The sequence below is a fragment of the Macaca nemestrina genome, chromosome 2 (genome assembly GCF_043159975.1).
Source record: "Macaca nemestrina isolate mMacNem1 chromosome 2, mMacNem.hap1, whole genome shotgun sequence".
Taxonomy (NCBI): Eukaryota; Metazoa; Chordata; class Mammalia; order Primates; family Cercopithecidae; genus Macaca; species Macaca nemestrina.
In genome coordinates, this window is record NC_092126.1 from 21,559,588 (window position 1) to 21,571,852 (window position 12,265).

The 12,265-nt window shown below is 36.7% G+C and overlaps 1 long non-coding RNA gene across 1 annotated transcript; it reads left to right on the top strand.

Moving 5' to 3' along the window:
* The first annotated feature begins 382 nt into the window (after window positions 1–382).
* LOC105488943 (uncharacterized) lies at window positions 383–11,451 on the top strand. Its single transcript, XR_011619618.1, has 3 exons — window positions 383–475; window positions 1,976–2,067; window positions 11,347–11,451. It is a non-coding gene; the product is annotated as an uncharacterized lncRNA (long non-coding RNA).
* The last annotated feature ends 814 nt before the right edge of the window (window positions 11,452–12,265 follow it).

A 12,265-nucleotide genomic window follows, 5' to 3' on the forward strand; every position in this document is an offset into this window, starting at 1 on the left:
GCTTTGCTCATGGCTGCCATTTCCCCATCACTCTCCATTTAATCAAGGCTGGAATACTTTACTCTAACTCAGGTTATCATTTTAGGTAACTCCCCTGTCACTTCAGTCCATTTTTTCCTGTGTTTTTTCCCATTACGATTTATATTCTAGGGTCAATTACTTTAATCACCTTCTTGTCAATTTTCTGATCTCTGTTTTTTTCTTCATATCTTCCTGGACAACTTTCACCTTTGATGGGTACAACTATTCACTGTCAGAAGCACGTTCTGATAGAGTGAAAAACCACACAGTCTATTAGCTTGCTTTGGCTGATTGCATAGGGTCTTAGAGGTTACTATGACAACTTTGGAATGTGTGTGAGATTTTGAGCAAATAAGCAACATGACATCATTCGTGCTCTAAAAGAATCACTGGGTGCTCTGAGGAGAATCGAGTTTAGAAAAACATGTGTGGAAACAGGGGCACTAGTAAGGAGGTGTGTGCAATCATCCAGACCATGGGGGAATGTGAGCAGAGTGGGAGCAGTGGAGGAAGTGAGAGGAGGCGGGTCTCCCTTTCGGGTGTGGAGAATCTATTTTGTCATGGTGCTAGAAGTTACCTGGAGCAAAGTTCCGGTTTCTGGACCACAAACTGTTCTAGCTATTTCCAAAGGCAGATCTCCCTTTTTACATGGAGAACAAATATCGTAGCTTAGAACTGAGACTTATGAAACAACTCTGAGAGCATTGCAGAGGTTTTTGTCTGTTTGCTTTTTGTTTGTTTTGTTTTTGTCCTTTGATTAACCACTTTATAACAAGTCCAAGCTCACTCTCCACCTGTAGCCCTGGGTTTTCTGACATTGAGCTTTTGGATTCTGATCAGAAACTTTTTGTTTTTATTTTGGTGGTGTTATCGTTTGCCTGTAAATTGATTGTTCATTCTCACTTCAATCTTTTCTGCTTTACCTTTATCAGAAATCCCTCAAGGTTCTGATCTGTTTATAGTCTCTTTCCAATTTTTTAGTGCTACTAATGTCTTATTTATATTTTTTATTTCTTTTAATATTTCAATGGGAAGGATGAGTAGTCAGCAAAAACATATGCTTCATCATTTTGACGTATAAGCTTCTTCAATTCTCAGTTTAATAGCAATGCCAAAGTGGGCCAGCGGGTTCTGCATGCAGCAGGCAACTATCAGAGGAGAATATGATACCAGTGTTTCTTCTCTGGGCACTCCCATTCTCAGAGTTCCTTAGAGTTCCTCACTTTGTTGTGGCCCAGTCTGATAGTTAGCTCAGTCTGACACATGAGAACTGGAAGGCCCTTAAACATAAAGCCAAACTCAAGAGAAAACTAAAACAGAGATAGGGTTATGAAACACAAAAAACTGCCAGGAAGATAGTTGGAGGACTACAGCCTCAGCAGCCAGGGAGTAGAGCTTTTAGAAAGCAGATGGTCAATACTGAGTTCACTCTGTTATAGCATTAGGATGCTGCAATAGGGCATCAAATTTGATAAAGTAAGTCTTAAGGTCGGGTGCGGTGGCTTATGCCTGTAATCCCAGCATTTTGGGAGGCCGAGGCAGGGGTATCACGAGGTCAGGAGTTCAAGACGAGTCTGACCAACATGTTGAAATCCTGTCTCTACTAAAAAAAAAAAAAAAAAAAAAATAGAAAAATTAGCCGGGCAAGGTGGTGCACGCCTGCAATTCCAGCTATTCAAGAGGCTGAAGCAAGATAATTGCTTGAACCCAGGAGGCGGAGGTTGCAGCCTGGGCGACAGAGCAAAACTGTCTCAAAAATAAATAAATAAATAAACAAATAAATAAGTCTTAAGTTCTTACTCCAAGGACAAGAGTATGGATCTACATTGCTGCAAAAAGCAGATTAAATGGATACCTGCTTAGTATTTCCCACATGCTAGGACAGGTACAAACCCACTCCAAGGAAGGCCATTCCTTTTTCTTTATCTGTATTTTTCTCCTCAAATTATTCAAGGACTGTTACATCTGCTCCACCTTCTATGATATCAACAAAAATCTGTCAAGTCCAATAGGTTGCAGAGGATGAGAAACAAGAAGAAACAATAGGTAATTTTTGAATTTGTCCAAAAGGTGATCTTGGTATCTTTATAGAGAGTAGTTATAAATTATATATATATATATAAAATTTTCAGAGTTTGCATTAAAATAAAGTTGATTGAATGGTCAAATGGTGGGCTGGGGGAGTGAGAAAAGGAATTTATGTGTTTCTTATGTAGGAGAGAAGTATACATAATTGAAGGCAAATGAGAGGGGGCCACAAGGAGAGAAGTTATTGGAAAAGAAGGGGTTAAGAGTTGGAGCTTGGTCTGTGAGTAGGCAGAGTGGGGTACAATCCATATTACCAGGGAGACTAGATTTATAGAAGTGGAAGGGTTAATCTCCTATCCTAAGCCTCTAGGGGGCCTAGAGCAGAGCTACAGAGATAGTTGTAGCTGGGGTAGGATGAAGAAGAGGAAAAATGGATCAAATTATGCTGGTTGGTTTTGTCATCTGTTTGAAATAGAGTTGCTGGCTGTAAGTAACATGTTTCAGAAACAGTGTTAAAAGTCTTCCATTAGGAACAACCATCTGGTGTTTAAAGGCTGAGGAAAGATATCTAACATCTTAGGCTTCGGGGCAGTCTAGGCAGTTTGGGTGGGAGGGAGCTAAGGACAAAGTGGGAAGCAAAGAGGCTGCAAAGCAGTGGTCAGGGCCATTTGGACAATATTTGTATGCAATAGGATCCATCTGATCAGTTATGGAATTGTTAGTAGCTGCTATCTGAGTTGTTCCATAGCCCTTCTGTAGTTGGGGACAGGAATGAAAAAATCTGTGAGCTAAGGTCAGCCATGGTTCTGGCTCACCAGAAGGAAGTCTAAGTATCCAAAAAGGAGACTCATCTTTGAAATCAGAGAATGGGGGGAAACCTTGGAAGTTGATAACATAACATAATTGTTTGCTAGTTAATTACTCAATTAGTGAATGAATAAGTTCTTGAATTTTATAGGTTAGGAAATAAGAAAATAAAAGAATAAACAACCCCCACCCCACTCCACGGAAAAAAAGGATGAAGGGGAAGAGTACAAAGAATTGCCCCACCCACCTTTGGTTCCCACTGCAACTGATCGCTTGTTGATTGTGTCAAATCAGAAGCAGGCTATAAAAGGGAGCTCCCTTCCAGTGTTGAACATCCCCCGACCCCAGTTACATAGATTTGTTGCTTACCGTTAGGCTGTTTTTACAAAGGGGGTTTTTAGCTTGACATTCTTGATGATTAACTGAAGGCTCGACAAATGAATATTTGTCAAACCTCAGAAGATCGTTGGAGTAGACAGTCAAACTTATCCTTGCTCACATTTTAATCATGACAAGGACTGACACCGTGAATGACTCACTCAGTGCTCTTAAACTGGAGATGCAGCCAGATAACACTCTGGGAACAGGCTGGAGAGTAAGGGGTGTCATTATGAACTGGGCTACTAGGTGGCCACAGCGAGTATCTCAGTTCCTGACAACCACTCCTCTGGTATAGGCTTTTCAGTTTGGGAATTTCTAAACTATCTTCTGCAGTGTCCATGCATGCCATTTATTTGCATCAGCTGAAAATATTTTTATTATATCCTTCTGAGAGCGAAGCTGCCTGCTAGCTTCAGGCTGTGGTTCGTAAAGATACATTTATGGGCACTGACTACATAAATAGCATAAAAGTCAGAGTTCAATGATGGTTATGACTTAAACCATTGTGCTGAGTAAATATAAGAACAGATAAAGATATAAAAAAAGTTAGTGCTTTTAGCATTTCTTTCACAGGAGGTAATACAATAGTTGATGAAAATAAGTGGAAGATTGTTATAGTAGAATCTGCTGTCATGGCAAGGAGGATGCATGACATTGCCACTTAATTGGGGAAGTCGATAAGTTTCCAAGTTCTCAGTCTCAACATCTATAGGTGTCCCTTCTAGAGTAGCTACAGCTTTGACCTCAGAGGAGGGGCATCAGGATGGTCTAAACAAATAGCCTAGGTAATGGGCTTAAGAAAAACAGCTCTAGGAAAGAACTAAACTTTATATTTTTAAGTTGCAAAATTCCAGCCTACAAAAATAATGCAATCCCTGGAACTTGTTTTCTTAGTATGCATATCACATTATCTTTGGCTTTTGTCAGGGTATGTTCTCAAGTCTAATATTTCCTTATTAGTCTCAGTTTGGTTAAAGTTGCTTGCCTGGCCTTTGAAAACATACGAGGTTGGTGCTTATGGCTTAGAACGTTGAAGTCAAAATGGACCAAAACAACTGAAAAATAAGTCATGAACAATAACAATTTCTGGGGTTAAAGTTCAGAGCAAGAAATGGTCATCATAATTTAGATGACTTAATTTTAGAATCATCTTAATGTAATTTTAGAGTCTAAATAAGCAACAGAAGAAACAAAAGCAATGCAGAACCATAAAAGAGTAAGGGACCCCAACACTTATCTATTTAAACCCTAATATTCTGCAGATGATAAAATAGAAGCACAAAGAATTGACTTGTATATGTAAGGTCAGGGTAATAGGAAAGGAACACTGGTAGCATCAAGGACCATGAGCACTCGGGAGACCTTTGGATCATCCAGGGATATTAAAGCCAGGTCCAGTCTCCAGAAATGGCTAAGATAGGAATAACAATGAAACTACTCAGGTAGCTGTGTATGTAAGGAGTTACAGTACAAACAGGAGAGGTGTTTTGTAAAGAAGTAAACTTGGGTAGATTCTTACAGCCAGCTTCCATCTTCAATATACTTCCAAAGTTAGAAAAATGGAGTTATTTTAAAACTCGTGGGCATCTCCTTCTAGAATCAGTACATGTAACAACAACAGAACAGTAATTTTCTATCTATGTCAGTTAATGGCATCATCATAAAATCAGCCTCCCAAAATAACATCATAAGAGCTGTCTTGTATTCTCCACCTCACATGCAATTGATCATCTCTCTGGGTAAGAGATGCAGAAACAGGTCAGCATTATTTGTTCTTCATAAGCGATTATGTAAATCAAATTTTATATTACACACTTGTAGTTTATAGCTCTTGGAGGCTTTCAGCTGCAAATGCACAAAATCTAACAGTATAGTGCTAAGAAAGCTAAAGCAATGGTTAGTGCAATTTGTATTAGTAGTAATGTTGATGATGGTATTATAATTTCAGTAAACCTTTGTTGATTGTCTAGTAGACAATCCTGTAAGAAAAATGTAATTATTTGAGATACTTCTGGACATAAATAATAAAATAACTAACCAAACGGATAGGACAGCTAGACAGAAAATCAGCAAGAATAGCGAAAACTTGGGAACCTAAATTGAACCTATAAACACAGAATACTCCACACAGTTACTGCAGAGTACACTTTCTTTATGAGTACAACAACCACATTTCTTCATTGTTTTTACATTTTTCACATACAGAGAATTATAATAATTATCTGGCATCTACTGAGAGACTGGAGAGGATTTGGGGGAAATGATACTGAATTTGGTAAAAAATATATTACATTTTTCATATTATATAAACATTTTAAAAAGAAACAAAAAACTTGAGGAGGATATGAAATAGAACACTAATGTAAAACTTTGAAGTAAAGTATTTTTATTGTAATGAAAAACTAGTGAGTATATCTGTATTAGTTGTCCTAGAGTTGTAAGAAAACACTGGGCGACTTAAAACAACATAAATTTATTTAGTTCTAAAGGCTAGAGAAGTCTAAAGTCAAGTGTCAGGAGGGCCATGTGCCTTCTAAAGGCTTTAGGGAGAAATCATTCTTTGCCCCTTCCTGGCTTCTGGTGGTTGTCAGCATTCCTTGGCTTGTAGATGCATCACTCCACTCTCTGCCTCAGTTGTCACTTGGCATTCTTCCTGTGTGTGTCTCCAAATCTCTTTCTCCTTATGAGAGCACCAGTCATTGGATTTAGGGCCCACTCTAATCCAACATGACCTCTCCCTAACTTTATTATATCTGCAAAGATCCTATTTCCAAAAAAGTTTACATTCACAGGTTCTGAGGGTTAGGACTTCGACATATCTACTTGAGAGACACAATTCAACCCATAACAGTGTGTGTATGAACAAAACCTTTTACATCAAATGTTATGGTAAAAATGACTAATATGTCATTCTTGATTGAAAATGTCTTAGTGATAATCTCTTTATATTATTGAGTTTATATTGAAAATTAATTTGTATAAGCTGATGATGCAAAAAGTAAAACATTTACAACTTCAAAGTTGATAATAGTTGAAAATATATTGAAATAATCAAGAGGTCTTCAATTTCCCTCATTGAACAATGTAATGTGGATTTTTTGTAATAATGCAAATTGTTGTAGACTCTCATCAAAGCACTTCATAACAAGTATCCGAAAATAAGGCTTCAAGTACACACATTATTATAGTAGTCACTTGCAGCTAGCTTGGACTCCACTAAAAGGGTCCATCCAACTGAACTGACACAAAAATCAATGATAGAGGTTCAGGGCTGCTGCCTGGAGCTGGACCCATCAGAAGTCCCAGCTCTTTTGCTCATCACCTTCCTGCCACCTCCTGGCTTTGGAATGCCAATTACCATCCTGGAACACCTGAAATAACTCATTTAACAGTATCATGGATTCCTTCTTCACAAGCCACAGAGTGCTTTGCTGTTGGCATCATTATTTGATGACATTCAGCATATGATGGCAAAACAGCAGATGCTGGAAGTCACTCATTCTCACTGGCTGCAGAACTGTGGGATCTGCCTTCAGACACTGCTGAAGCCCCAGAGGAGGTTGCTCAAGATCTGAGATGATCAGCTTGAGGGTTACACCTGGTTGTCTTAAGGGCTGATTGAAAGAACCCTTTGTCACACACCTGAAATTCAATCTCAGCTGCTTGGCAAGCTTTGCTATAGACCATGCAACTGAATAGTAAATCAGCTCAGGGTTTTCCAAGTTGCATCTTTACCTTGATGTGCAAATCAGTGCAAAGCTCTTTTATTTGCAATTTATATAATTTGATGTGACAACTTAGCTGTGGAGTTTAAAGATTAAATGAACTGCAGACACATCAATTATTAATAATATTATTACTCTCAGCCCATCATTTCCAAGTGTACTTTTCACCTCACAGCACATCAGTGGGAAATGAATTGTTGTTTTACTCCTTGGTTCAGACATAAATGTGAAAGCCTCTGTAGACCTTGGTATATGTAGCAGGGTACTTTAGGAGGGTAGTTCCCTAGGGTTCCACCAAAATGAAAAGGAGCAGATATGTTTTAATTTGTAATTATATACCTCCAAGAGATATTAAGCTGCACTTCCATAACTCATGAATAAAGAATGTATGAGCCAAGGCTGTGCTGAAATTGATGTTCATACTTGCATGAAAATCAACATTTGTTAAAGTTCAAGCTAATTGTATTCTTATCTAGTTCATAAAATAGCTTCTACTTGCAAATAATATTTGTGTTTTCTTTTCTGCCATCTTTGAAAATGAATAAGAATAAACGTTATAGTATTTAGTTTGTCTATTTTAACCTTTTCTTGAGTTTATTTAGGGCACTACAAAGGGATCATAATTCTACAAATTATTAGTGGAGCTGTAAGAACTTTCTTATTTAGAAGACGTAAATTCTTTAAAAATCAACTTAGACGACTGAACTCTTTTTCCTTATCAATAAATGCTGTCACCTCACCTAGATGTTTTGGTCTAGAAATATAAAAGTACTCTTTACATATCTTACCTCTTCCTAGCAACCTGTGCATTTTGAATCTGTGTAATCCTTACTCTCACCTATTCTTAACACTCAGTTCCTAAATACAGTTTTTTGGATCACGTTCAAATGTGCCTTCCTCCATTTTTGGGCTTTACCATACCTTTTTGAAAACCAAGAAGAGTTAATGATGTGGTCATCAAATCTATTCAAGGACTTTTTAATTAGGAAGGGATAAACAATCACCACATATATCAAAGCCAGCCATGCAGTGGACAAAACACAATTGCAAAGTGCTCACAGGAGGGTAAACCATTATAATACTTTGGGAATCCAATTTGCCTTAACATAGTTGTGCTCATTGACCCAATAATTTTCAAAAATCTATAAAAAAGAAGAAATTGAGAATCAGAAAAAAACCTGATGCGCATAGATGCTTATTGCCATATTACTTACAATGTTTAAAAAAGAAGAGAAAAAAGTAAACAGTCTAGTATTTTTAAAAAATAAATGATTAAATAAATGTATGCCATGATTACACCAACTAATGTTTCAAGGCAATAACAATAGATGATGAAATATACGTGTTAAAGAGTTTAGCAACAATATCCTATTATAAAGTCACATATTAATATAAAATTAGCTATTTAAAAATAACCCAAAACAATCAGTAACATAAAATGTAGAAAAGGAAACATAGTAACAGAAAGGTAGTTGTCACATCAAATGAAGAGATTATTTTTATTTTTCTTCTTAAGAGCTTCTGTATTTTCTACATATTCTGTAATAAGCCTGCGTTGCTTTTCTATCAAAGTAAACAAGCTAATAAAAATCATGTTTATAGAAAACGAATATTATTAATAAAACAAGTGAAGAAATAAGTAAAAATATTATCATCTATTTGAAAATGAACAATTTTTCTAAGCCCCCACCCAGATGTATATCATCTGTCCTATAATAGGGATTCACAAACAGTAAATAGATCATTCCTGCTTTTTTTGTTGTTGTTTTCATAGGCAGAGAACAGGAAGAAATTAATATCTAGAATCTACGGTTTTCCCAAAATCATCATAGAAAGACCCATAAGTTTAAATATTATGTTTTTAATGCTATTAAGGCTAAAGAAACAATTTTGATTCAAATTCAAGATTATTCAATCCTTGACAGTATTAACATTTTAAACCTTCCTTTCAAACTTTGGCTTGTAATTTAGCAGATCATCATTATCACCTTGTAAACTCTCTCAAAACTACTCTGAAGCCACCTTGTAATACGAAAATTAATTCAAGATGGATTAGAGACTTAAATGTTAGACCTAAAACCATAAACACCCTAGAAGAAAACCTAGGTAATACCATTCAGGACATAGGCATGGGCAAGGACTTCATGTCTAAAACACCAAAAGCAATGGCAACAAAAGCCAAAATTGACAAATGGGGTCTAATTAAACTAAAGAGCTTCTGCACAGCAAAAGAAACTACCATCAGAGTGAACAGGCAACCTACAGAATGGGAGAAAATTTTTGCAATTTACTCATCTGACAAAGGGCTAATATCCAGAACCTATAAATAACTCAATCAAATTTACAAAGAAAAAACAAACAACCCCATCAAAAAGTGGGCAAAGGATATGAACAGACACTTCTCAAAAGAAGACGTTTGTGCAGCCAACAGACACATGAAAAAATGCTCATCACCAGTGGCCATCAGAGAAACGCAAATCAAAACCACAATGAGATACCATCTCACACCAGTTAGAATGGCGATCATTAAAAAATCAGGAAACAACAGGTGCTGGAGAGGATGTGGAGGATAGGAACACTTTTACACTGTTGGTGGGACTGTAAACTAGTTCAACCATTGTGGAAAACAGTGTGGCAATTCCGCAAGGATCTAAAACTAGAAATACCATATGACCCAGCCATCCCATTACTGGGTGTATACCCAAAGGATTATAAGTCATGCTGCTATAAAGACACAGGCACACGTATGTTTATTGCGGCACTATTCACAATAGCAAAGACTTGGAATCAACCCAAATGTCCATCAATGACAGACTGGATTAAGAAAATGTGGCACATATACACCATGGAATACTATGCAGCCATAAAAAAGGAAGAGTTTGTGTCCTTTGTAGGGACATGGATGCAGCTGGAAACCATCATTTTCAGCAAACTATCACAAGAACAGAAAACCAAATACTGCATGTTCTCACTCATAGGTGGGAATTGAACAGTGAGATCACTTGGACACAGGAAGGGGAGCATCACACACTGGGTCCTATTGTGGGGAGGGGGTGGGGGGAAGGATAGCATTAGGAGATATACCTAACGTAAATGATGAGTTAATGGGTGCAGCACACCAACATGGCACATGTATACATATGTAACAAACCTGCACGTTGTGCACATGTACCCTAGAACTTAAAGTATAAAAAAATAATAATAATTCAAGGTCCTTTAGTGGTAGCAAGGCTGGCTATATTCACCATTCGTTGGATTATGGCTATTGATAACATAGGATGGCTGGCAGCACCAGCATTAAGTTAATGATCAAGTCTAACATTTCGATAGTTTTGCATTTCTTATAAGCATGAAAACCAAAGCATTTGGATGGCTCACTAACTCAGATAGGATAGCAATGATTTAACAGACGATTATTCAGCACAGAATTTATATTCTGGCCGAAGTCTTGTATGTCAAGGGGAAAATAATCTTATTTTGATTTGAAGCTCACTTCTAAAGAAGAGAAATAATTGCCAGGGAAATGTAAATGAAGAGAAATCAAAAGAATGGCATGATAAAGGAACGTGCCAGTATGGGTTTTGGACCACAAAACTGAAGTTAATTTAAAAACAAAATTCTTTCTACTTCTGTATCTTTTCCTAAAATTAACATCTATCTTTTTGATAATGAAAAAGTATCAATAAATGGTCAATTATACGATGCTAGAGCTTTATCTGTTTCACCTCTGTCATATAATCACCGATTTAAGTAACCAGCTATTATGCTTCAAAAAAGGAATGATAATTTCTAAGCTGATTAGGTTTAAATTCTTGCCCCTTCCAGTAGCTTTCGTTATTAGAAGACTCTGGGTACCTTAAGATGATTAAAAAATCATGTTGGTGAAAATTCTAGTGTTAATAATTGGAAAATATGAAAAAAGAATAATATTTATTGAGCACCCACTAAGTCAGGCACAACATATACATTTTATCGCTTTTAAGTCTTAACAACTCCACCTAGTAGGTATGTCCATGCCAATTTTACACAGTCAGGAAGCTCAGGAAGGCCAAAGTTGTTTAGTCAAGCCACTAATGGCAGAAATAGAACCGGACACAGATGTGTTTTGTCTCAGTGTGTATTCACTTTTCACTTCATTAGGTTATCTCTCCTATATTGTAAGAGAAATCTGCAAGGATTGTAGAGAGCCCTTTCTAATGCCCTCCATCACAGCTAGGAGTTTTTCTGTTTCCTACCAATTAAATAGTGCTTAAATAATTTAAAAAGCAAAAATTGCCTTATTTTGCATCTAAACACCAATGTATTGTATATCTGTGTTTGCATTTTCTGTTGACTTTACCACTTCACAAACAGTCTCTCTTTTTTTCATTGGAAAAATTAATAGAAATGAGAGAATGACAGCGTGAACCCGGGAGGTGGAGCTTGCAGACAGCCGAGAACACGCCACTGCACTCCTGCACTCCAGCCTGGACGACAGAGTGAGACTGTCTCAAAAAAAAAAAAAAAAAAAAAAAGAAAAGAAAAGAAAAGAAATAAGAGAGTAACACAATCATATTAAATTTGCAAATAAAATTACTTTGGCATAAATTTACTGTTTTCAAATCAATAGCTGACAATTAGCTATCATTTATGAGATTTCATCACCAATCACTTAGTAGGTATTTGTCTCCTACTAAGGTACTAGGAAAGGTTACATTCGACAAGCGAAGCCCCAAAAATATAAGAAAAGTATGTGTTACTATAAAGTGGAAACTCATGCACCCTTTCATCATTATTTGAGTTGATAGTCTTCCAAATTAGATTTTTGAAGGATAACAGCCAAGTAATATTAGATTGGTGCAAAAGTAATTGCAGTTTTTGCCATTCTTTCAATGCAGAAACCACAATTAATTTTGCACCTACCCAATATCAAACTATAAGCTGTTTTATATACAACTTCATCATTTAATGAAAGATATCGGTGTGATGCTTACATTCTGTCCTATTTTTAAATATGTAAAATCAATTTCCAATAAAAGGATTTCTAAACCCAAGGTGTGTAGTGAAATTTGATGTCATATGGTGGACAACTAGTTTTTGTTTATTTGCTTGTTTGTGTTTTATAACTGGAACACAAACTCGACTCTCACCTTCTTCCTATCTGAAATGTACATGCAAGCCTGTGTTAGAATGTATATGGTATGATATCCTAGTTACTTTCCAAGGTAACCTGGAAAGTAAGTATATGAAATGCAAAGGTAAAAGCTTTGAAATTGCTTTCTGTCAAACATCACAGTGTGGGTATACACCATTGTGTGTCAGGT